The 27696-nt window shown below is 38.8% G+C and overlaps 1 long non-coding RNA gene across 1 annotated transcript; it reads left to right on the top strand.

Moving 5' to 3' along the window:
• The first annotated feature begins 165 nt into the window (after positions 1 to 165).
• Positions 166 to 27696, top strand: LOC116576022. Its single transcript, XR_004280027.1, has 5 exons — positions 166 to 501; positions 6865 to 6962; positions 24896 to 24969; positions 26510 to 26578; positions 27260 to 27696. It is a non-coding gene; the product is annotated as an uncharacterized LOC116576022 (long non-coding RNA).

Genomic DNA, 27696 nt, shown 5'->3' with positions numbered 1-27696 from the left:
GTAATGGCGTCCGGTTCTTGCCATTTTCTGGGTGACTCCCTGGCTTCATGAGTTCCCCTCATTGCCCGCTTTTCTGAAAATAATTCCTCATTAAGATACTTTGAGGTCCATTCTCTTAACTGCACCATGTGTTTCCTGCTGGAATCCTGCTTAAACCACAAGGTGCAGCTGAAGCAGAAGCATGTGAGGGGATGATGGAGGAGGAGACACACCTGCAGCAGGGGCTAGCCCGGAAGAGGAGACTCAGTCACCCGGGGCCGGGGCTAGCCCGGAAGAGGAGACTCAGTCACCCGGGCCGGGGCTAGACCGGAAAAGGATACTCAGTCACCCGGTGCAGGGGCTAGACCGGAAAAGGAGACTCACCCCGAGCAGGGGCTAGACCGGAAGAGGCCGGCTTTGGCTTCTATCCGGTTCCTCCAACAACGCAGGCATTACAGAGGAGTTAGTGCCGCGTGGAGGAGAGACCTCTGCAGTTACATAGACCTCGGCTGTGTGATCTTGGTAAGTGACTTAATCTGCCCGAGTGTGTCCTCATCTACGAAAAGAGATTAACCTCACAGGGTTAATGTGAGGACTGGATGGGGATAAGCCAGTTCACCAGAAAGCCTAATTCCGGGACCATGGCTCTTAGGAGGCTTCTCTAACTGTATCATTCCCTAGTGACCTCTCCCTTCTCTGAATGTCGTTGTGTGTACAGCCATAATGGATAGTTGGTAGCTCAACATTTGTAATGATTTCATGTTTCTGTATGTATATTTGTTTGCTGTGATTCTCCAACTAGATTTTAAACTGTTTCAAGGAAGGTGTCATATTTTATATGTCTCCGACTTTCCCTGTGTTGGGCACAGTGAAGTTAATATACCACTTGGCTGATGAGTGGAGAGAAATAATTTTGAGCGTCATTGTAGTTCAGGGCACGTTCCTAATTCTTTCCCATTGTTCCTGACCTCTTTACCCCTGCTTTAATATTATAAAAGTAAAACAAGCGAAAATTCTTTCCTTCCTTCCTTCTAGCATACTTTTTAACACCTCCTATACGTAAATAGCTAAGGATATTTTGGATCTATTTCATTAACCATAATCATTGAGGAAAGGGGAAATTGGAATGGATATACATTTCCAAAATTAAGCTATATTCATGTTCCCAAAACAGCATGATGGAAATGATCAAGAGATGGTATTCCGAAGTGGGTATAGCAGGGTCCCCTCTGTAACTGTGTGAAACTGCTATTTCCTTTGCTAAAGTTGTTTTTGATAATTGTTTGTTTTTGTTTTTTATTTCCTCCATCCTCTGTAGTACTAGGTCTTTCCATTTAACAAATCTTTCCTTGAAGATAAATGAGAAGCCCAAAATAAGTAGAACTAGGACTAGCGTTACCATAGCTTTTATTTGATAATTTTCTCACATTGTCTCATTAACGCTCAGGGTACCTGCGAGGTCACTAAATATGATGATTATCACTTTTGGCCAAATTAAAGTACCAGAGAACAGAGAGGTTAACTGAGTTCCCTGCTCCCTACCCACAAACTTATTGTCAAAGCTTGTCAATGTGGCTCATTCTAAGATTCAGCCTGATTTTCGTGGCTTCTTCTCAATGCTCCTCTAAATGCCTTCTCTGATAACAAGGAGAAATAAGAAGAGATCCTAAACCAGAGAAAACTAGACTTGTTGTTTTTGTAGGTCTGGAGGATGTCCCACGGGAATAAATACAGCAATGTCTTAAACAAAGCCAGAAATCTAGATTTATGTAGTAGGATTTACAAAATCAGGTAAATTTTGTTAAAAATATTACACAAAGCAAAATTCCCTTAGGAACCAGCTGATGGCCCCTTTGATAAGCAGGGATGTTATCTGACTGATTTGCACGGTACTTGTCTTAGTTCAGGGCACCCCAGGCAGACCCCGAGATGAGGTCAAGGGCAAAGGCGATTTATTTGGAAGGTGATCCCGGGAAACACGTGTGAGTGAGAGAAGGCAGACATGTCAAGAGAGGGTCAATTAAACGGCAAGTTGCCTCCGTGGACAACTGATGTTCAGACTCAGTGGGACCCACTGAGAAGCCTCGAGGTCTCACGTGAGCAAGCAGGAGAGGGGAGCGGTTGGGGTGTGTGCCCGTGGACTCCCCTCCCTCATTGGCTTAGAGTTGCCCCTGGGGGTGGCAAGCTGCAGGGGGCTAGAGCAAGCCTTGAGCAGAGGAGAGAGATGCAGGTCAGGTGAGGAAACAGCTGCACGCCGGGTCTCGCACCTGCGGGTAAACTCAGGTGGGACCAGGCCAGGTGGAGCCAGGCTTTGACTTTGTGGGCTGCACTTTCCTTGTCAGAAAGATATGGCCAAAGGGTAAACATCCAAGGGGAAAACACTGGATAGCTGAATAACAGGACACTATTAGGACCGTTCCTTCTCTCTGTGTGGCTCTGGTTAGGAGACAGAAGAAAGATAGTATGACTGTTCTGGTGCTGGTTAGAACTGGGAAAAATAATGCAGGAGGATAAGGAAAGGGGCTAAGAAAGCAGCATTTTCTTTACGTTTTTCAGACTCGTGATTCCTACGGTAATGGAGTTATAACAGGTGTGCTGACCAGCCTGTTCTGAGAAGCTGGAAGTTGTGTTCTGGCGTGAGGGTGTCAGAGTGGAGAGAAAAAGTTGACTGATTCTCAAAGATGATCACTTTCAGAGATAGACACAAAGGGACCCGAGAGGTCAGGAATTCAGTTCAGTGAGCATTTACCGAATGTAGTTCACTAAGCATTAAGCCACTTCCCTGTTTCCTGGTGTGGCGGAGGGAATGTCTGTTCACATTTTAAATAGTGCTTTTGAGCTTCGATGTGCATAATATTCAACTGGAGAGCTTGCTAAATGTGGGTTCATGGAACTTGGAATCTGCATTTTAACAAAAGTCTACACGATCCTCTGTTTCCTGTTTCCTCTGGTTCCGGGGATGGGGCCCACTTGATGTCTTATGTTGCTTTGCTGAATTTTGACTTTACTGAATTTTGATTTCCTCTGAGTCAAAAGGGTATTTGCATATGGGTTATAGTTGTGAAAATTTGCACGTGTTTGCTATGAAGGTCTCAAGATGAGGATGCTGTTTAAATATCCGGACGTTGAGAAGCAAACTCTGGAGGAGGCTGGATGTGGGTTTGTGTTCGCAGGCATGTGTGCAGTGATGAGACAGTAATTGGGGAACCAGTGATATTAGAAGCTACCTTTATAGGAGACCAGCCTCAAATAAAATCAAGCATTTGCTTTTTGCAAATACTGACATAAAGATATCTGGGATCTTTTTTTTTTTTTTCTTTAAAGGAAGGTTGCCTTTACTATAAGGTCAAGTTTTGTTGGACTTTCCAAGGGTATTAACTTTTGTCTGTCCCATGGTTTATATGCAGTATTTATAGTGTTTATAGCTGCTAGTGTCTTGTAGCTGATTCCAGCCCCCCCACATCCTTACCTATATTCTGAAACTCTGCTCAATAAATTTAAAGGCATTCAGTTTTGTGATATGTCCATTCCACCAATAGGGTGCTAAAGTTGATTCTGTGCCCCAGATGTCCTTCACGACATACTAGTGAGACTATTAAAGGTTGGGACAAAAATAGTCAATGCCAAGAGAGGGCAGATTACATTCAATAATGTGGGGCCCAAGTAGCTTCACTTCACAGGATAGGCTCATGAGTGACATGTGACCAGAGGCTGCCCTGTCGTCATTAGCCAGCCAAGTCTTTGTCCCGGGAGATAAGGAATAGTGTTAGTCATGGATTGGAACAGGTCAGTTGGTTTTTGCTTCCACCTTGCATTTTAGAAGCAATTATATATCGAGGTTGTCCATAGATTTACCCCAAATGTGTTGTATTTCCCTCAAAGAAACTTACCTGGAGAAAAGGCCATAGTATAGTTTATGTACACACCCTAAGAAAAGTTCCATCCAGCTTGTAATGTCCTTTAGCTGAGTGCTCATGTTTAAGTACTTTCTGTAGCAAAAGTACTGTTACAGGAGCTCCAAAAAGATATGTTCTCCTTGACCCCTGAGGATGCTAAATGTCCCCATTGCTCAGATGGCCGCTTGGCTCTTACGATAGCATCGCTAATGCCCACGGGCAGTCTCTTCAGTGGAAAACATTAAGGAAGCTCTGCTGCTCTTAGTGGAGACTTCAGTTACTAATCTTTCTGCCTCCTGTATTAAAAACTCACAGGGGTTATCTGAGAGGGGGCAGATCCAATAGGGAGTGATCTAGAAAGGGAGGGAAAAGGATAAAATAGTCATGGTTGTCATATTAGTCTGTTCAGGCTGCCACTGGGGAATACCACAAACTGGGTCGCTTCACAGAAGTGTGTTTTTCCTACAGTTCTGTAGGCCAGAAGTTCAAGATGAGGGTATTTCCAGTGTTAGTGTCTGGTGAGAGCTTGCTTCCTGGCATGTAGATGGCTACCTTCTCACCACTGTGTCTTTACATGGCCTCCTCGCTCTGTGCACATGGAGATAGAGACAGACAGACACAGAGAGAGAGAGAGAGAGACAGATCTGATGTCTCTTCCTCTTTTTGTAAGGACACTAATCCTACAGAATTAGGACCCACCCTTATGACCTCATTTACCCTCGTCACCTGCACAAATACATGGATGCTGTATAGCTTAATATATCCAGCTATAACGCGTATATCTACCTATAGATAAATACAGCTATAGAGTATGTACTTATATCCTGAAACTTCAAGTTACGTCTCCCATCATCTACCAAATGAGATACAAAAGTGTCAATCCATATTTGAAGGCTTCTCATCTTTGAATTACCCAACTATCGTCATTTTTGGGGATTTACTCGAGCCCAACTTCTGGTTTGTTATTTGCATTCATTTGTTTTCCATTTGGTAGGCTTTGTCCCTTTGTGAATGACTGAAACGTGCCTCCTTCCGTCTTCCCATTAAGTCCTGTCCTCAATTTTTTCCCTAAAGTCTAATTAAAAGGTACTTTTTGTGAGAGGAAGGAAATGGAAGGGAGGTAAATAGGGAGGTGGTGGCCTCCTTCCCCCGGAAATGTCTCCTCCAATTCAGCATCTTGTGAGCACTGTTAATTTGCATTAGTCGGATTTGTCCTTATGGGGTGTTCTTAAAACATTCATTTGTACTTTCTCAAAGCACAGAGACTAAGGCTAAAGCTAGAAGACACAAAACAACTCATTAATTGAGTAGGAACGAAGCTAGTCAAACCTTTTACTTAACTGTACCAGCTGCTGACAGAATGACCTCTTACACCATTTCCTTTGGATCTGCCTACAACACAGAGAGTCGCTACCATATGTATTCATGAGGTACGCACGAAGAATGTTGACACAGGCTGTGTCTATGTCAGAGAAGACTCACTGGTAGATGGGCACCTGGGTGGCTCAGTTGGTTAAGCATCTGAATCTTGATTTCAGCTCAGGTCATGATCTCAGGGTCATGAGATCAAGCCCTGCATTGGGCTTCATGCTCGGTGCAGAGTCTCTCTCCGCTCCCCCTGCCCACACACTCGCTCTCTCTCTTTCTAAAAAAACTTAAAAAAAAAAAAAACACTAATGGGTTGAAAAGTAAAATTTTATTTTATTTAGATTTTTATTTACTTGACAGAGAAAGAGAGGGAAAGAGAAAGAGAGAGCAAGCAAGAGCATAAGCAGAAGCAGCAGCAGGCAGGAGAGGGAGAAGCAGGCTCCCCACAAAGCAAGGAGGCCAACGTGGGACTTGATCCCAGGACTCTGGGATTGTGACCTGAGCCAAAGGCAGATGTTTAAAGCTTGTGAGCACTGTTTGTATCTCATTTGGTAGATGATGGGAGAGGTAGCTCGAATGTTCAGGCTGCCACCCAGGCACCCTGAAAAGTAAAATTTTAGATCTCTAAAATTACCTACAAAATGCCAAGCAACTGAATTTACTTAAAAAAACAAAAACAAAAAACAAACAAACCCGAAACAAGTCATGTTTTGAATTTGCAGGCTTAGTTGAATTACTGATACAAAATGACCATTTTAACTGTTTTAACTGTGGGGAGGAAGTAGAGAAAGAATTATGGGGTTTTTTGTTTTGTTTTGTTTTTTTATTTTTTTATTAACATATACTCTATTATTAGCCCCAGGGGTATAGATCTGTGAAGAATTATTTTTAATCTCAGAATATTTGCAATGTATAAGTATATATGTGTATTTATTTCCACATGAATAAATATAGATATTCACAATTCACATTCATTCCATACATGTGAGATTTTTATATTGGTCTTGTGAAATAAAAGAATTTCTTCAGTATAGAATATAATAAGTGTATCTCAGATAAAATTATTACCAAGAGTTTACTCACACCGATATATACATATAGAGTAAAGTCTCTTACATGAACCCACTCACAATAAGCAAAAAAACCCCAAAACAACAACAAAAATAGTATAGTACACATTTTCAGGACTTACTTACAGCAAAACTTTATATTAGGACCTATTCCCATTGCAGCTTCTTTTTTGCAATCAACCAAGGACTAGCTGGTCTTTTGTATCCCCAGAACTGTGTACCCTGATGGGTGTGTGGGTTGGGTCAGGGTGATTTACTATGCTCCGAAACAGCAAGCCAAACAGAGCAGCAGATATACAAGCTCTTTTCACTGTGTGGAAAACAAAAGGAACAAAGTCACATTCAGTGCCTCCCGCCACCAATTGCCTGGGGCCAGCTCCAAGAAGGAACAACAAGGTCTCCCTGCTTTAAGGATGTTTCTGTTGCAACCATTCGAAACAACGTTTTATTCGCTTGTGCTCTGGGAAATACTTGTCAAGCGAGTTGCTCCACAGAGAAAGATTGTATGGTCAAGCCACTTCGGGAAATACTGACTCCTTGTCTCCTTCTAGGACATTCTTAAAGCACCTTAGCCTGTTACCGGCACTGCATAGCCTCCAAGTAAAGCAACCTCTTGAACTTTGTTTAAAACAGTATTTTCTCAACACAGGTAAGTATTACAATCGTTTCCCCTCAACCTTCCTTTAGGAAGTGTTGGTTTACAGAATTTTAGTTTGGTCTTGAACTAAGCAAGTTGATCTAAGTGTTCCATGATAGAAAAATATCCAGGGGATTTTCCTTTTTGTGGTTAATTAATATAATGGAAGCCACAGAGCTGTTCAAAAATTCTAAGAGAAAGCAATTATGACGAAGAGCCCATCCGATTCCTCAAAAGAATAAAGGCAGTAAATGACACGGTAGCAGCTCTGGAGGCTGCTTTATTTCTCCCCACTGCGCTCAAGCTGGGTTTTCAGCTAATTCAAACCCTGTGCAGCCCCCGCTGACCCAGTGGGATCACCACAGACTATTTCATAAGAATTTACTAGAGTGAAGCAGTGAAGAGTCTCCACCGTATACATTTACACACCGAGAACCTCCGCGGAAGGGCCATGCATGCTGTAGTATATCTAAGTAATGACCCTTTGGACACTCTTATTTTGTGTCTTTTGGGCTGTGCTTACTGCCAGTACATCTTAGAGATGATATTTTCCTGTGAAAATGTGTGTGCACGCGCGTGTATGTGCATCTCTGAGAGCGATGCCATTTGAGGAATGGTAGAAGAGTGAAGGCATCCCACCAGTGGTTTTTTCCAAACCCGTATTTTATCGGTGCTTTGTGGTACCAAGAAATGATGGGATGAGTAGGTATTTGTCCCGTCCTTTGCTTTCTTCTAAGTAGTACATTTTCTTGGCTTTACTGTCATCTTGAGCCTTATTTTGGAGGGCAGAAGAATGCTTAGGTCATGTTTAGTTTTTATAGTCTCATTTAGTGGAAATGGATCCTTGGGGCCCAGTCTATGCCCATTGCCTAAATTTAAAGTTCCTTTTTCTTGCAGGTGGCTTAATTTATATTTGTTGATGGCACAATGAATGCAAATAACCACACAGGTGACCTTTAGGAGGCTGTAAGAGCCAAACCAGTGATGTGGGTGACTGGAATTCAGAAAGGGATTTTGATATATTTTTGGCTTTTCTATTAATACTATTTTCTTGAGGAAGGAAAATGTTTAATCACCCAGTAGGTATTTTGGAAAAAGATACAGAGAACTAATCTGTGGCTAGTGATCAGGTATTTTAATGCCCTACCACTAGATGAGTGATCCATGGCACAAGGAGACCTGAGCAGAATTATGGAAGCACTAGATTGGGTTCTCTGTTCAGCCTCTGTTATTGCATCCCTGTATATCCTGGCAGGTCTACACCTCTGTGTAAAATGAGAACACAATTATGACTGCATCATGACCCAATATGATGTGATAGAAAAAGGAAATGAATTTTTTTTTCATGATCTGAAAGTTCTTCTGTCCAAGAATCTGTACAAAATGATGCTTTGGCTGCAGCTAATAATGGAATCAGGTAGATGAAATACCAGATCTTTTACCACAGATTAGCACTCTGTGTGTTTCCAAAATACCTACTGGGTGATTAAATTAAATTAAATAAACCTACTGGGTGATAAATTAAATTTTCTTTCTCAAGAAAGAAGGTATTTGTAGAAATGCTAATAATGGAAGAAACCCCTTGTCTGGAAACTATGATGCAGAAGCTACTTAATCCTAAAATTTTTGGTCCATTTGATGAGAGCTAGTTATATAAGTCTGTGTGTTTGAAACTAATAAAACTTACTTCAAATATAAAGTCATCCTATTTATTTATTTATATGAAAGATTTTTATTTATTTATTTATTTGAGAAAGAGAGACAGAGAGCGTGCACCCACAGAGGGAGAGTGAGAGAGAGAGGCAGACTCCCCACTGAGTGGAGAGCCTGATTCAGGGCTCGATCCCAGGACCCCGAGATCATGACCTGAGCTGAAGGCAGACACCAAACAGACTGAGTCACCCAGGTGCTCCTAAACACTACCAATTTAAAAATTGATTTTGAAATAGGAAGAAAATGACTTCTCTGCCCAATCTGAGGAAAAAGCGAAGATGACTGAAACTTTTCATTCGTGGTTTGTGGTGTCACAATTTGTGAGACTCATAGCCTATTTGTGCCGCCTCTTTCCACGAAAAAGGCTGGTCCCCCAACTCTCCACTAAGTCCTACTTCACTATTTGAGGATCCATTTTGACTTGGAAGCAAGAGCTTTGCCCAACACCTTGGAATCCAGTATTGTCACTGGAGTTACTCAGTTCATTGGAGTTCTGAAGACTGATTATATTCCTGCTTATATACTGCTCTAACCCATTTTCTGTCTCAGTAAACCACCTTGACTTCAATCACACAGAATGAGTGCTTTTGGCTTTTTGATAGTTTGGAGGTTAGCATCTAAGTCCATCCTAGTTGCCTAACTATGGGACTGGCTCATCAGCTTTTTCTGTACTCCCTAACATCAACCACCTAGGATGTCAGTCATCTCCTGATGGTAGTCTCCCCATACTCTGCTTCCTTTGCAAGGTGACTCAATTAATTTAACCTATCTCGCTGTATTCTGTGACCTAGCAGCTGTCTCATCTATAATGAAATTGAAATAAGAAATCTATAATATCTCAGTCTTCCTAGAGGATAAACTCTTTGTTAGAAAACTGCTCAAAAAATAGGAATTTTAGAACTTTTTTGACTTGTCAGGATTGTATGTGTTTTTTGGAAAGGATTTTAGCATGGCTTCAATACTTATGGGAAGTAGGGGCATTTGAATTTTCCAAAGTTAATAAAGAATTTTGGAATTTTAACTAGTTTCCTCTGGTGACTCACTGGTTGAAAAAGAAAAAAAGAAAGAAAGAAAGGAAAAGAAAACTATTATTGAAGGAGAAAAAGAAAAATCTCATATGATGCAATCTGTAAGAAACAACTTCAAGGCCTGTGAGATCAGGAAGTATATGTTATATTGGACAAAAAAAAAAAATGAACATTCAAAATTGATTGGGTTCTCTGTCCTTGTGGAATAAAGCAAAAAAAAAAAAAAAAAGATGCACAAATTGCAAAGGAAGAAATATAACTATTTGCAGACAATATGATTGTCTATGCAAAAAAAAAAAAAAGGCCAAATAATCTATTAAATAAACCTAGAACCAATAACTGAGACCAATAAAGTTGCAGGTTACAAAGTTAGTGTGCAAAATCAGTCATATTTCTGTGTACAAACAATGAATAATTGGATGTTAAAACTGAAAATGATACCATTCAAAATAGCTTTAAAAAAAAAAGAAATACTCAGGTATAAACCTAAAAACGTAGAAGGGGTTGCTAAAATAAAAAGCACAAGAAGCTGGTAATAGAAATAATAAAAAAAAAAGCTAAATAAAGGAAAAGACATCTCATGTTCATGGGTTTGAAGACTCAACATAGGAAAAAAATTAATTCTCCCCAAATTGATCTGTGGGTTTAATGTCATTCTTACCAAAATACCAGTAGGATTCTTTCTACATAGGGACAACTTACTTTCAAAATTATATGGAAAGAAAGAATTATAAGAATGAAAACTAGCAAAAGGAATTCTGAAAAATAAGAATAAAGTTGGAAGAATCATACCTCCTGATGATTAGAATTACAATACAGCTACAGAAGTCAAGCCAACTGGGGTATTGACAGAGTGATAGAGATTAATGGAAAAGATCAGGAACCCAGACACAGACCCACACAAATAGGGCCCGTTGATTTGGACGAAGATGCAAAAGCAGTGCAGTGGAGAAAACATACTCCTTTCAACACATGGCATACTCCTTTCAACAACAGGACATGCATTGACAAACCAATGAGCCACAACTGAAACTCCGTAGTTTGTACAGAAACAAATTCAAAACACACTACAGATCTAACTACAAAATTATGAAACTTCTAGGACAAAATCTTGGTGCCCTGTGGTTGGGCAAAAGTTCTTGTTCATGACACCAAAAGCACACACAGAAATTGATAAATTGAGTTTTATCAACTTGTTCTGCTAAAGACACTATTAAGAGAATTTAAAGACAAGCTACAGACTTGAGGATAGAGTTGATTCCTACATTAAACCAAGGTAGGGGCATCTGGGGGGCCCAGTTGGTTAAACATCTGCCCTCAGCTCAGATCATGATCTTGGGGTCCTGGGATCAAGCCCACATTGGAACTTGGCAGGAAGTCTGCTTCTCCCTCTTCCTCCGCGCCTCCACTCCTCGCCGCCATGCTCGTTCTCTCTAAAATGAGTTAAAAAAAAAAAAATCTTACCTATACATTAAACCAAGGTAAAGGAGACTACCAGCGGAGAAGAGAGTCCAAAAAAAGTGTTACCAGAAAAGAGGAAGCTTAGAGGAAGACTCCAGAGAGTTTCTTACTTAGAAAGTCAGGAAGGGACAGATAAAGGAAAAATGTTCATTATGTAACATTCACAGCATGTGTTTTTTTTCAGGATATTGTTACTATGTAAAGTAATTATTTTTTCCCAAGGGAAATAAACAACCTCTGTGGTTCTTGCTCTATAAGTAGATTAAAATGGAAAGTCCAGCCTGGTTATTCTAATACATAGTGAAGTGTATGTGTGTGTGTGTGTGTGTGTGTGTGTGTGTGTGTGTGTGTGTATATATATATATATATATAGTGAAGTAGGAAGTATATAATATATAGCAAAGTAGGAAGAGCATCTGACTAGGAAATGGAAAATACAGGTTCGAGTATCAGCTTCTCCTAAGAAAGTATGCTGATGGTCTCTCATCTGCAGTCATATTTAAATGGGAATAAGAGTTACTCTTTGCCTGTGTCACAGAATTTTTTATGAAGACCAAAGAGATAAAAATGTGAATTTTGAGAAGTATAAATCACTATATACATAAGGTATTATTATCATATTTAATGGATGCAAATGAAGAGCTCCAAAGGAGTATTAATTCTATTTGAATACATTTCACTGTGAAAAGACAGGACTTGACTTTATGTGAACATTCAAGGTATTTGTGCTTTCGATTATGCCCTTCCAGTCTAGCCCAAAGGTAATAATTTTCTGATTCTTTTGCTTAACGTCTGTTTGTCCTCCTGTCCCTCATACTCTACCATCGTGCCCCCAAATCTCCTCTCCGAAAGTAGTTAAAACTGCAAAATAGGAGATAACACCTATAATAAAAAAAGACAATCTCTCTGCCTGAAACCCCTCCCCATCAAAAATATAATTATGTGTTATAGGATTATGCCCAGAGACTACAGAAATATTTGTATTCACATGCAAATATGAGCTGTAGGTAAGATTGGCTTTTTCCACATGGAGGTCTGATTTATTTTTTTAAATCTTTTTTATTTAGAAATAATTACAGGCTCATCTACAGCCATACTACCCTGAACATGCCCGAGCTCATCTGATCTCGGAAGCTAAGCGGGGTCGGGCCTGGTTAGTACTTGGATGGGAGAAATAATTACAGGCTCAAAAGAAGTTGCAAAGCAGCACAGAGAGGTCCCACATACCAATCACTTCGCTTCCAACCGATGTAAACATCTTATATTACCTGAGCACATTATGGGAACCAAGAAAGAGCCATGGGCACAATCAACCAGACTTCAAAAGGAAAGCCGAAGATACAAGTTTCAGGGGTGGCGGGGAATTAAAGAGAATTTTTAGAAAAAGAAAGATCAAGTGGAAGGAGTGGGGATGTGATTAGAAGAGAGAAGACAAAGTTCACAGGCCACATGTGTCCAGGGTAGGTGGGTCGGGGTATTTGAGGAGGGGCCCGGGCAATGTGTCTCCTTTAGTTTCTCAGTGGTTTAAGATCATAGAAGAACCATTGTGAAGTGCGCCTTCAAGGTTTTGTTTTGGTTTAAGATTTTATTTATTTATTTGACAAACAGTGATCACAGGTAGGCAAAAAGGGAAGCAGAAAAAGGGAGTGCGAAGCAGGCTCCTCGGTGAGCCAAGAGCCCAATGTGGGGCTCGATCCCAGGACTCTGGGATCATGACCTGAGCCAAAGGCAGAGACTTTAAGCCACTGAGCCACCCAGGCACCCCCACCCTTGAAGTTTTAATGAAAAGTGAAGAATAGAGAAGAATGGATAATATATATGCTGTATATGAGATTTCAGTTCAAACTGAACTGAATCATGTTGAGATTTTCTACCCGTAGTTTGTCTGAGGCTCCCAGTGTCTGTGCAACCTGCCCCGGGAGTGAACTTCGTAGATGGGAAGGATGGTATTACAGAGCCACAAGATGTGTGGGGAGAGGGAGAATCATCATATGAAGAGCTCAGCCTTGGAAGGAGACGTTCCTAATCCTTTTGGCAAGTGGTGAAGTAAACATTTTCTGCTTGCCAGAGGCCTTACTTCCTTATAACTTCAGTGAGAATTCTTAAAGCAGCCCAGATCAAATTCTGCTGCGGCAAATCCATCTCACCCAGAATGTTTGAAAAGCAAAAACCCTTTCAGTATTCTCAGATGAAATACGATTTCAGTTTCCCTTTTATTTATATTATTCTCTTTAGTCTGGACTGAATCATTTGTTCAATTAGGAAGTAATTTCAAAACTCCTCCACTCTCCTTAGAATCCTTCCACACGAGCGTCACCCAAAGAGTTAGAGAAAAGTCTAATTTTTATGTCTTTGAAGCAGTTTACCTGATCTTTACGTTTTGACCTTGTTGTTTTCAGAAGCCATGTGTAGAATGGTGGAGTTAGTCAATAATATAATCCAATCATCGATAAGATACAAACTTCTTGTTTATTAATACATGATTAAAAATGTATATGATAAAAAGATATCGACTATAGCCCCGTGTGTGGATGACAAGAACAATTATGGTTCAGACTCCTAATCACTGTGTGAGCCGTGCACCCCCGCAAAAGTCAATAGTCTGTTTAAAAGTCACAACACATCCTTTTCTCTTCTTCTTCTTTTTTTTTTTTTTAAGTCCAGCGGTGAGACCCGTGATTTCTTATATCTGCATTTACTCATATAACTTGAATTCACTGAAGAAACGTTTACGGTCCCCCCACCCTGGATGTGACCTCACAATACGCACTGGTGTTACAGGAAAAAAAAAAAAACCTGGCTCGGTGGTGGGGGGGGGGGGGGGCGGTCCTCAATGGGTTTTATCTGAATCTCCAAACTTTGTTTCAGAAACTGAAACAAAGCATAGGACACCTTCTGTGACGAAGGAACCCAATGAGAAGGACTGATCATACCAGCCCCACAACTGCTTCTTGGGCCGAATTAACCCGCTGAGCTGCCCAGACAACTAAAGTCTTAGAGAGAATACAATTACGCTCTTACAAATATAGAGAGACACACATGTGTGTAATTTATATTCCAGTAAATCTGAAATAGTTCAGCTTCCTGATGCTTGTAGCCTAACAGGATGATTACTGTTTATATTAGATAGAAGGAAAAATCTATGTTTCCTCGAGATGAAAGGTGAGAGGCGAGGTCTTTTTTTTTTTTTTTTTTAATCCCAATCTGGAGACCATTTTCCCAGGAGATTATAAACTCTGCCTTCCCAATATCCAGCCCCTGTACCCACTCAGCAGAACATAGGTAGGAGAGACAGTTGGCAGAATTACAATACTTCACAGACCAAAGTCACTTGCCGGTATTAATGCTGGTGGCAGTCACTTTGCAGGGCCACAGAAGGAAAGCCATCCTCTTAAATGCTGATTTTGAACAGATCCTGGAAAGCAGCATAGTTGAGTAGCACAAGTGATAAAGGCCTTCCTTGAAGTGTGAACTTCGGAGAACTCACACTAAAATTTGAGAGCCTGGGCGTTCTTTGCAATTATTCCTAAAGGCCCTAGTGCAAGGAAATTATTGCAATCCATGACAGCTGCACCCACAAGAAAAAAAAAGGACAAAGGAGGAAGAATATAAAGGCACTTCCTAAAAACAACCCTGGATAAGAGTTTCAGAGTCTGTTTAATAATTGGAAAACAAACATAGAAGTTAACATCCTCACTTTATGCCATTTGTAATTGCTTACAGTATCTTTTTGCTGATACTAATTCACTCCCCATCCACTTGAATGTAAATTCAAGCATTCTCAAATCATTCTTTTATGACCTTTACAATGTTCCTGCTTCAGTTTGAATGATGGCACACAGGAAGATAAAGGCATCCCTAGAAAAGGTCAACCAGTGGCCGGCCAAGAGATCTCTTGAGCTAGTCATTGTAGCTCATAGAGAACTCACGGGGTCCAGAATATGTTTCTTAGATTCAGAAACTCGATTTTGATGCTGTGTCAAGACTGTCCACTTCCAAGGGTTAGACTCACATCATTATAACTAATGAATGACTGACGTATACAACAAGACGGTGCTTTGAAGTATGTGTTTAGAATGAAACACACTAGTGTTTGAATCCTGGCTCTGCCGTATACTGTCTGACCTCCACAAGTCCCCTCTGCCCCCAGCAAAGTGGAAATAATAACTTGCTTTAAAGACTTCTTAAAAAAAGATTTGGGAAATGTATGTATAATTGCCTGACATATAATAAGCACTTAATAAATGGTGGGTATAGAAATGTGAATTTATGGTGGATAATGATACAAGTGTTCTGGGATCCAAGTCTTGGTCATAGCTGTCCAATTTCTGGACATTCGTCCTCTCATACCTGATTTCCCCATTTTGTTCAGAAAGTGTATCTTCAGAAAATAAGCCAAAAAAAAAAAAAAAGTCAGGCTTGTTCATACTAAAATTAAAAATCACATTCCATTTTTGTCTTTGAGGATATATTTGTGCCATCTCATTTGGAGTCTTGGGTGCTCCCTAACTTGGCTTATTTGTTTATTATTATTTTTTTTTAACTTGGCATATTTATAGGCAAGTCCTTGATAGGTCTCCCAGGGCTGGATCACGTTGTTAATATCATTCTGTCAGTCACTAACCTTATATGCTTTACTTCTAAATTGTTTGGGAGAATTTCACTCCCACCTTCAAGCTGTCCTTGCCCACTGTCTAGCTAAACATTCTTGCTAGATATGCTTGCATATCTAGCAGGTGTCTGGGCTAGATGGTCCCCCTGGCAGTAAAACTTACATTTATCATAAATAGAGTGGACAGACCAGATAAACAGCTCAGATGGCTGCCTTATATAAAGGCTTTCCCTTACCTAGTGTGTTTCAGATACATTTTTAGAAAGCAATAGATACTATTCTCCTGTGCACAGGCATACATAAGAATCTGTTTAAAAATGAAACTTAATTGAACCCAATAATTCCTAATGCAAGACTGGCAGGTGTCCAAGAGTAGAGCTCCTCTCAGTATCTCATCAGTAAACCAGGGGTAATGGAGCCTACCTCGTAGAGTTGGGTGAGAATTAACTGGGAAAGTACATACAAAGCGCTAGCCCAGTGTCTGACAGAGCGAGCACCCAGTAAATGATGGAGCAGGTGGCTGCGGTAGGGACTGCGATGATGGAGAAAAATTAATGTTATCCTTTCTCCCAACTAAGATAATTCGTGTTTCCCAGTTGTATAGCACATTGTGTTCCACTTAATATAACGCTAAAGGTACTCCGATATATGTTTGTTGTTCGTTGTCTGTCTTGGAAACATTTCCTGCAGGTGATTTCTTGTACTAATTCAGGCTGTTCTCAAGGCAAGTCCCTCCTTATTAATGGATAGAAACAAAAATATTTTTAGAAAGATTTTGCAAAACAGCAAGACCGAGAGTCTAAGAGTGAAGGTATGCTAGTAACAACTTATTAAAATCATAACAATTGATTTTCTATTATTAATTACTTTTATTTTATAGAGCATTTTTAGCTTCACAGCAACATTGAGCAGAAAGTCCCCCTGCCCTCGTACACGTGCAGCCTTCCCCACTATCAGATTGTGCCCCAGAGTGGTGCTTTTGATACCAATGACACATTGTTATCGCCCAAAGCCTATAGTTTACATTAGGGTTCATCTTGGTGTTGAACGTTGTATAATTTTGACAAATGGATAATGACATATATCCTTGATTGTAGTATCATCCAGAATACTTTCCCTGTGCTAAAAATACTCTGCTCTCCGCCTATTCATCCCTCCCTCTCCCCTAATCTTTGGCAACCACTGACCTTTTTAGTGCCCCCATGGTTTTGCCTTTTCCAGAATGTCACATAGTTGGAATTATGCAATACATAGCCTTTTCAAAATGGCTTCTTTTACCTAGTAATATGCATTTACATTTCATCCATGCCTTTTCATAACTTGATCATTTCTTTTTAACCTTGAATAATATTCCATTGTCTGAATGTACCTCAGTTTATTTCTCCATTACCTTACTGAATGACCTATTGGTTGATTCCAAATTTTAGAAATTAAGAATAAAGCTGTTATAAACATCTAAGTGCAAGGTATTACTGTGGACATAGTTTTCCATTCACAAATACCAAAGAATGCAACTGCTGATTGTAAGGTAAAAATATGTTTAGTTTTGTAAGAAATTGTCAGATTGTCTTCCAAAGTGGCTGTACCATTTTGCATTTCTACCAGCATTGAATGTTTTTTTGTTTTGTTTTTTTTTTTTTTGTTCTACGTTCTCACCAATATTTGTTGTTGTCAGTGTTTGGATTTTGGTCATTCTAGTAATTGTGTAGTGTTATTTCATTATAGTTCTAATTTGCCATTCTTTGATGAGATACGATATTAAACATCTTTTCATGAGTTTGCTTGCCATCTGTATTTCTCCTTTGTGAATTGTCTGTTCACATCTTTTATCCATTTTTTAATTGGGTTGTTACTCTTACTATTACTGTGTTTCAAGTGTTCTTTGTATATTTTAGTAACAGTCCTTTGTAAAATTTGTGGTTTGTCTTCTCATTCTCTTGAGACTGTCTTTCACAGAGTAGATGTTTTAAAATTTTAATGAGGTCTGAACTTATCAGTTGCTTCTTTCATAGATACTGCCTCTGGTGTTGTATGTAAAAAGTCAGCACCATACCCAAGATCATTTAGGTTTCTTCCTATATTAGCTAATGGGAATTTTTAGTTTTGTGTTCTGTATTTAGGTCTTTGATACAATTTGAGTTAATTTTTGTTAACAGTGTAAAGTTTATGTTTAGATTCATTTTTGCATATGGATGTCTAGTTGTTTTAGCACCATTGGTTGGAAAGACTATCTTCTCCATTATATTGCTTTTATTCTTTTGTGAAAGATCAGTTAACTATACTTATATGTGTCTATTTCTGGGGTCTCTAATCTGTTCTATTGATCTTGTTGTCCATTTTTTCATCAATACCACAGTGTCTTGAATACTGTAACTTTAAAGTAGGTCTTGAAATCAAGTAGTGTCAATGTTCCAGCATTGTTCTCCTTCAGTATTGCACTGGCTATTTTGAGTCTTGGCCACTTTCCTATAAACTTTAGAATCAGTTTGTTGATAACCTCAAAATAACTTACTCAGCTTTTGATTGGAATTGCCTTGAATCTATACATCCAGTTGGGAAGGACTACATCCTCACAATGTTGAGTCTTTCTATCCATGAACATGGAATATCTCTCCATTTATTTAGTCTTTGATTTCTTTTTTCCCAGAGTTTTGTAGTTTTCTTCACATTGATGTTGCACATGTTTTGTTAGATTTTAACTTAAGTATTTCTCTTTTTTTGGCACTAATGTAGGTGGTAGTGTATTTTTAATTCAAAATTCCTTTTGTTTATTGCTGGTATATAGGAAAGCAGTTGACTTTTACATATTAACTTTGTATACTGCAATTTGGCTACAATTGCTTATTAGTTCTAGGAGGGTTTTTGTTGTTGATTTTCTTCCAGATTTTCTGCATATAAACAATCATGTCATCTATGAACAGACAGTTTTATTTCTTCTTCCCAAGCAGATGACTTTCATGACCTTTTATTCTCTTATTGTATTAGCTAGGACTTCTAGTACGATGTTGAAAAGCAGCAGTGAGAAGGGACATTCTTGCCTTGTTCTTGATCTTATCAGGAAAGTCTTTAGTTTCTCACCACTAAGCATATTACTTATGGGTTTTTTTTTTTTGGTAGATATTCTTTATTAGGTTGGAGAAGTTCTCTTCTATTCCTAGTATGCTGAGAATTTTTATCATAAACTGGTGTTAGATTTTGTTAAATATTTTTTTCTGCATCAAGTGGTATATCATGAGACTTTCTTCTTTAGCCTGTTGATGTGATACATTACATTAACTGTTTTTTCAAATGTTCAGCCAGCCTTGTATATCTGGAATAAATCTTCTTTGATTGTGGTATATAAATCTTTTTATACTTTGTTGGATTAGATGAAATGGAGAAATGAAATGGAAAATGTTTTTAAAGATATAATCTGTCAAAACTCACACAAGAAGAAATAACTTGAATTAGCTTATAGTTACTAACCAAATTGAATCACTAATTAGTAAACTTCCAAAGCAGAAAGAAACAGGCCCAGATGAATTCCCTGGTAAATTCCATCAATTGTTTCAGAGAGAAATTTTACCAATTATCTATAATCTCTTCCAAAAATAGAAGCAAAAGAATTATTTCCTAACTCGTTCTCTGAGGTCAGCATCACCCTAATATCAAAATCCCTTTCATCTAATTGTCAACTTTGTGGCCATAGAGTTGTTCATAATATTCCTTTATTATTATTTTGGTATTCATGAGATATGTAGTTATGTTCTCTCTTTGATTTATAATATCAATAATTTCTCCTCTCTTTCTTTTTCCCATTAGCTTGGCTAAAGGCTTCTCATTTTATTGGTCTTCTCAGAGAAACAGCTTTCAATTTTGTCGATTTTTCTCCATTGATCTCCTGTTTTCAATTTCATTTACTTCTGCTCTAATTTCTATTATTTCTTTTCCTCTGTTTATTTTAGATTTATTTTGTTCTTTTTTTCCCTAGTTTCCCTAGCTTCCTAAGGTGGAAGCTTGATTAATTTTAGATCTTTCTTCTTTTCTATTACATTCATTCAATGCTATAAATTTCACTCTAAGTGATGCTCTTGCCAAATCTCACAAATTTTGATGAACTGTACTTTCATTTTTTTTAAAATATTTTATTTATTTATTTGAGAGAGAGACAGTGAGAGAGAACATGAGCGAGGAGAAGGTCAGAGAGAGAAGCAGACTCCCCGTGGAGCTGGGAGCCCGATGCGGGACTCGATGCCGGGACTCCGGGATCCTGACCTGAGCCGAAGTCAGTCGTCCCATGTACTTTCATTTTTATTTAGTTCAAAATCTCTTTTAATTTGTCTTGAGCTTTCTTCTTTGATTTATGAGTTATTGAGAAGAGTGTTTTTAATCTCCAAGTATTTTGGAATTTCCCAGCTATATTTTTGTTATTGATTTCTTGTTTAATCCTATTGTGATCTGAATAGACATACATAATTTCTTTTCTTTTAAATTTGTTGTGTTTTATGATGCAGAATGGGGCCTATCTTGGTGAATGTTCCATATGAATTTAAGAAGTTAATCTCTCTTTTAAATAAATAAATCTTTTAAAAAAAGTAAATTATGCTCTTTATCATTACATAATGTTGTTCTTTATCCCTGACAAGTTTCCTTGTTCTGCTTTATCTGAAATTAGTATGGCCACTCCCATTTTCTTTTAATTAGTGTTAGCATAGTATATTTTCCTCCATCCCTTTACTTTCAATTAATGTGTGACTTAATATTTAAAGTGGGTTACGTGTAGATAACATAGTTAAACCTTGATTTTTGATCTACTCTGACAACCTTTGTCTTTTATTTGGTATATTTAAAGCATGGGTGTTTAAAGTGATTATTGATATAGTTAAATTACTATCTACTATATATGTTACTGTTTTCTATTGTTCTTATTCTTTGTCCCTATTTTTGTCTTCTATAATTTTTTGTTTTTGTTATTTTAATTGAGCATTTTATGTTATTCCATTTCCTCTCATTTCATAGTACATCAATTATGCATATTGTTTTACTGTTTTATAAATATATATTGAATATATATTTTCAACTAATCCAAGTCCATTTTCAAATAACACTATAGCATGGTTAGTGCAAGTACATTACAATTACAAAATAATTCCATTTCCTCCCTCCTGTTCTTTAGATCATTTTTTCATTCATTTTCATTTATATATAAACTATAATCATCAAATGTATTACTGCTTTTATTATCTTGAATAAGTTGATATCGCTTAGATCAATTAGGAACAATAAAAATAAATGTTTTTATTTTATACTCACTATTCCTCCTCTAAAGCTCTTCCTTTCTTTATGTAGATCCAAGTTCCTGACTTACATCATTTTTCTTTTCTCTAAAGAACTTAACATTTCTTGCAAGTGTACTGGCAACAAATTCCTTCAATTTTGTTTGTCTAAGAAAGTCTTTATTACACCCTCATTTTAGAAGAATAATTTCAAAGGGTACAGAATTCTAGGTTGGTAGTTTTTTTCTCAATGCATTAAATATTTCACTCCACTCTTTTTTTGTTTGCATGGTTTCTGAGGAGACATCATATGTAATTTTTGTTTATTCCCCTATATGTAAGATTTTGTTCTGGCTTCTTTCAAGATTTTTTCGTTATCTTTGATTTTCTAAAGTTTGAATATGATCTATCTAGTGTAGTGTCTTTTTGACGTTTATCCTACATGGTGTTCCTTGAGCTTTCTAGATCTGTGGTTTGATGTCTGACATCAATTGTGAGAAATTCTCAGTCATTACTGTTTCAAATATTGCTTCTGTTCTTTCATTCTTTCCTCTTACGGTATTCCGGTTGTAAGTATTACAACTTGTAGTTGTCCCACAGTTCCTGGATGTTTTATTCTTTTTTTTTCTTTTTTTCTCATGCTCTCAGTTTTCAAAGTTTTTATTGTCACATTCTCAACTCAGAGATTCTTTCTTCAGCTGTGTCCAGTTTCCTAGTGAGACCATCAAAGGCATTTTTCATTTCTCTTAGTCTTTTTCTAGTATTTCTTTTTGATTCTTTCTTATAACTTCTATATCTCTGTTTACATTATCCCTTTGCTCTTGCATACTATCTACTTTTACCATTAAAGCCCTTATCTTATTAATCATATGTATTTTTTATTCCAAAATTCCTGCCATATCTCACTGGTTCTAATGCTTGTTTAGTCTCTTTAAACTGTATTTACTGCTTTTCAGTATGCCTTATAATTTTTGTTGGAAGATGGACACGATATACTGGGCAAAGGAAACTGTAGTCAATAGGTCTTTAGTAATGTAATTTAGTAATTTAGTAATGTGATGGTAAGGTGTCTGGATGCTGGACACGTTCTATAGTGTTATGATTAGATCACAGTGTTTTAATATGTGCATTTCACCAGTGCATCTCAGTGTCATCCCCTTAGGTGGGACTTAATGGCTAGAGGGAGCTGAATTTGGTATTTCCCTTTCCTCAGGTAGGTTAGGCTCTGTTAAGCCCAAGTAGGTTAGGCTTTGGCAAAATAGTTTCTCCTGAGATCAGGCTTTGTGAAAAAACAAACCACACAAAAAAAATACACACACACACAAAAACAAAAGACATAAAGTTTTTTTTTTATTTTTTAAGATTTTATTTATTTATTTGACAGAGAGAGATCACAAGTAGGCAGAGGCAGGCAGAGAGAGGAGGAAGCAGGCTCCCTGCTAAGCAGAGAGCCCAATGTGTTATGCTCCATCCCAGGACTCTGGGATCATGACCTGAGCTGAAGGCAGAGGCTTTAACTCATTGAGTCACCCAGGTGCTCCCGAAAGACATAGAAAAGTAGTTTATTTTCCCCTCCTCCTGCCAGAAGTCTGAGGAGTTTTACCTGATATTCACAGTGAGGTGTATAGTTCCTCGAAATAAAAGTCACAGAAGGATGGGGTCCCATCTGTAATGAGCTCCTGTCGGAGTTCTGAGCTCTCACATCTGTCCACACTGAGCCTCTGGCAATTTCTCAGTTGCAGTTGCTGTTTTCCTACCCCAGGACTGGTTCCCAAGGAGGTTTTCACACTTGGGATTTTGTTGCCATAGGTTGTGATGGTTTGTTTTCATCTGTCTGTGTTTCCAATTTGGGGGTAGAAATTTTGCCCTGTGACCTCACTTCTCTGGTGGATGTAAGAAGATTGTTCAGTTTTTCACTTGTTAGAGTGGCAACATCTGAGCTCCTTACATGCCAGACTACAATCATTGGCTTTCGAATATCCATATTACCTAGTTCATACTTCTTGGAAATGAGTATGAATAAATGGCTGTAGAATTAAATACTGACTTAACAAAACTTATCTCTGCTTTTTGATTTAGATCTGCTGAATCAAGGTGATCTGTTGTCATGGCCTCCCATTTATCTTAGCCATCGTGTTTCAAAGAGCCTATGATAGTGTGTCCTGTGACAAGGAAAGGCTTAGAGAAAGAAATAGAATGATTTTGAAAACATAACCAAGAGCTGAATGGATAGACAAATAAGTAATTCTTCCAGATCCCCCGTATCCCAAAGTCTATTGACACTATTAATACATCCAGAAATGTTTAATGTCAAAATACAATCTGAAAGCAAACAAATTCTTTCTTCATCTTAAAACGAATATACACTGAAGCGGTAGCATCTGCTCTCTAAGAGTTTTAAATGACGCACCAATACCAGAGAGGTAGTGTTCTTCATCCTAGCAAAGCTCTCCTTGTAGCCTTTGCCAGGTCTTTTTGCTCCCTGTTCCTGTTCTCTAATAAATCTTGCCAGAGACATTTCATCGGATTGTAGACACATGTCCCATAGATTCCGTACTTAATGCTGTAAAGAAGATGTATACTTTAAAAAATAAGTATTTGGGGGGCTCCTGGGTGGCTCAGTGGGTTAAAGCCTCTGCCTTCAGCTCAGGTCAGGATCCCAGAGTCCTGGGATCCAGCCCTGCATTGAGCATCATCGGGCTCTCTGCTCAGCGGGGAGCTTGCTTTCTCCTCTCTCTGCCTGCCTCTCTGCCTACTGTGATCTCTCTTGTCAAATAAATAAAATCCTAAAAAAAAAAAAAAAAAAAAGAAAAAGAAAATAAATAAATAAATACTTTTTGCTGGTTCAGGCAAATTTATCTGCATTCTTTTTTGTTCCTTTTGTCACCTCTGGGACATAACTGTCCAGGGCTGTTTAGAGTTGGGAGTGTAACACACAACCCCTGATCATAGTTAGCCACAGAATTAATTCCGGCCCATGTTCTAAACAACTAAACTTACCAGTTCTAATAATTGGTTGTTCTAGTTATCACTAAAATAATTAATTGAACAAAATAATGCAGCTAGTTAATTTTCCATTATATAATACCAAGTAACTGTTTTTACTTTCATCCACATGATAGTAAATTACTGTTTTAAAGTTGAATAGTTTAAAAAAAAAAAAAAAGCCCAACAACTTTTGTGCAATGGAAGGCAGAAGAAGTTTGTTCTGTGATACTTATCTAGTATTCAATTGAATGGCAGAGATCTTAGCTACCTTTTGGTTAGGTCAAGCCAATGCACTAGTGTTATTTGCAAACATCTGGAAACAAGACATAAAAATAGATTATTATTTAGGCTTATGCATATTTATGTGTCATTGTGCATACCCACTCGTACAGTAGTGCATATTAGTTCCAAGTATTTTAGAAAAAAAAAAGTGACATCATTTTATTAATTTTTGTCATTTCCTTTTTCCTCTAAATATTTTCTCTGATGACCAAAAAAGCTACAACAAAGGGAGAAAAAAACCACAATACCTCCAGTAGGATATCTTTATTGGCCGTACGAATTCCTAAGGATTATTATCTTTTTTACTTTGTGTGTGTGTGTGTAAGATTTTTTGTTCACTTTGTAATATACCTGTAATACACTAATACTTTAAAAATTTGAGCATGGCTAGTCTCAAACAATTCCACAAAACACTGAGTGTGAGCTGATAGGAAGTGATTTTTAAAAATGTGCTTCAGTTAGTATCTTGGTTTGGGTCTATATGCTTCCTAGTCACCCTGACTCAATAACTACAATTTAAAGGTACAGTTTTCTTTTTTTAATAAGTCGGCTGTGCTACTGAACGGAAGCAGACCAAATACAAATTCAGTTTCCTTCTGATTTCAGTTTGACATGGTGGTTCCTGTTGTTTACAGATCACTGGAATTCAGAGAGAATCAGACATATGAAACAAAGTTCAGGTAGGATTAGATGCCAACCGTTGCTGCAGATATCATACAGTGGCCTTTGTACAGCTCATACAGTGTCTGAAGGAGCACACATTTTTTTTAGATCTGCTCTTGTGGTCTCTGACGCCATTAGTACACAGTAGTGTGGAGAGGTCTTAGCTATCCTGATATTCAAAAATATTAACTCTATCAAGTATCAAGACATGAAAACTAATGCATTTATGGCAAATGTACCTGATAAAAAGTTTCTCTGTTAAGTCACAAAGCAAATTAGCAGAGGAATGTTGATTACAACACAGTTTTCATAAATACAGAGTTGAATAGCCAAGGCCCCTTTCTTTGGATAATTTTTATTATATTTTATTCCCAGTTGATCCATCTTATAGGTTAAAAAATGTAACCAGGGAGCAAGATACTTCAGATACTCCAAAGTCCTCAAAAAAACAAGTTGCTGTAGGCCAATTACGTGCTGAGGGCCCGAAGGACTCAGGAAGACTCATATATCTTTAAAGTCTATATGGTTCTCCTATAAGCCACTTACCAGCTTCCTCTGAGAAAGACAGAAGGGGAAAAAAAGATAAATGCTCCCAGGATCTGATGATATAACACCGTGCAGCTGCTAATGCATATGGATGTGTCATGCAAATGTCCCCAGCAGAAACACATTCTTTAGTTTAAACCTGCAACCATATTCAGCAGTAAAAGAGTTTCCAAATCAAACTGCTGACTCCCTTTTTTTCCCTCTTATCAAAACACACCAGCGTACATCTTACCAGGCAGAGTAAATCAAAAGAACCAGCTGGGGTAACCAACTCTGGTTTTTTCCCTGGATGTCAGGTGTGTGCTGCAATTTTGCAGACCAATTTGTGAGCTGAAATAAGTAGCTGTGGTCCACTAAAACTCAAAAATAAAGCCATTTGGGTAATGCTTGTGCTAACTTTTCAGAGGCCTTTTCTCTGCAAAGAGACGTTGTAATTTACCAGTTGTAAATTACCAACTGATTTTATATATATATATATATATATATATATATATATATATATATTTTTTTTTTTTTTTTCCCTCCTGACTGAAGATGTGCTCTGATTATACCTTTACTCTTTATCTGAATATAAAGAGATCTGGAGGAACTCAGGAATTACTGAGTAACAGAACTTTGTTCTGTCTTTATCTTCTCTATTTTGTCAGTTTTAAGTTTTTGCAGATTCCCTGATAAATTGATGGGCAAAGTAGATTCCAGGGAAGGACACAAAAAGGAGAATAAGAATGGGGGGAGGAAGAAGTGGAAGGAATTTGGGGAGCAATCTCATCACATTAAATTTTGCAAAGCATCGACTTAGAGCATACAGCCATGAATTTATTGCGACATATACTTCTGCTTGCGCTGGTACTACATATTTATTGAAAAGTTCTGTATTGGGGAATGAAAAATGTCAAACAAGAAACTTCAACTGTTACCTGGAGGGGACGTTAAACGGTAACTTGGGAGCGATTCGCTCCAACTTTTTTATGGCTGGGAGAAGGAATACCGCTTTGACATTTTTTTTTATAGGGATGTATGCTGCAGCTAAGCACTTGGAAGAGCGAGTCCGTGGAGATTAGATGCGGAAAAAGAAAATGAGTACGTATCTGGGGATTAACCCGCATTTGTGCTCTACGGGGAAGCCGGCGAGGCGCTCACTTTGAAGGCACCACTCCAGTGAGACGCCATCCATTCCGAATGAAATTACTCAGGGTGAAACTGCATGTTTCTGCAGGTGGCATCGCCGGGGAGCGTTCCGGGTTTCCTCCTCCCTCCAGCCGGGATGTGACTGGCCTGGCTAGAAGATCACCCCGAAACACTCTAGACTCGGCCACTGGGCCTAGAGCCCAACACTAGCCATAGATTCCCTTCTGCTTCCTGCCTGCAGTGCGCTCCAGGCAGGGGGGACCCCTATTCCCGGCCCCCAGACCCAGGGCCTGCGAGAGTTTGCGGTTTTGCTTCCGGGAGCGCGTGGCGCAGGGCAGGAGGTTGGAAGCAGGAAGGCCAGAACCACAAAAGGCAGCCGTTGGCCGGGTCTCTCCTGCCACCAGGCTTCTTGGCCACCGCTTCTCTTCATTCACAGAGAACTTGGACCATTTAAAGAGCTCAGGCTCCATCTCAGCTCAGACCCAATAAGCCCCGGTTAGGCTGATTAGAAATGATTCCGGAGTCTTCCCTTCCATCCTCCTAAGTTCCCCGCCCAGGGTCAAGTCACATTAAAGGATATAAGATGCCTGCTTCTGGAGCCGGTCACTCACTCCCTTTTCTTTGTTTTCCTAGAGGGAAGGCGAGAAAATGGTAGCTGGAAGAGAGCGAGCGCTTGCAATTTGCACCCCCTCCCGCCCCTCGATGCAGGCAATTCCTCGCACGCACCTGGCGGCGCGGGCCGAGCGGCTTCCGCGCGGCTAATATACATATTTCGAGGGGGAGGCTGGGCGGCTGCTTCTTCGCCGGGTCAATGTGTTAATTAAAAGTTGGTCCGAGTTGGTCAGCACGCAGTCCCAGATGTGCTTAACAGCATGCAATTAACACATAAGGCAAATCTTTTTGAAGATACCAGAATTGAAAACCCCCCAAAGAAACCCCACCCCGCCCCCGCCTTTAACGTGAAATAGCAATGGCAAATAAGGGAAAAGTCATTAAAAGACGTAATTAAATGTGGGCCGCCGTTCTTGGAGGGGGTCGGGCTGGAAAAAAAATTCCCTAAATCTGTATTT

Source organism: Mustela erminea, chromosome 17 (genome assembly GCF_009829155.1).
Source record: "Mustela erminea isolate mMusErm1 chromosome 17, mMusErm1.Pri, whole genome shotgun sequence".
Taxonomy (NCBI): domain Eukaryota; kingdom Metazoa; phylum Chordata; class Mammalia; order Carnivora; family Mustelidae; genus Mustela; species Mustela erminea.
The sequence above is the reverse complement of the archived record's forward strand: the minus strand, read 5'-3'. Positions and strand labels throughout refer to the sequence as shown.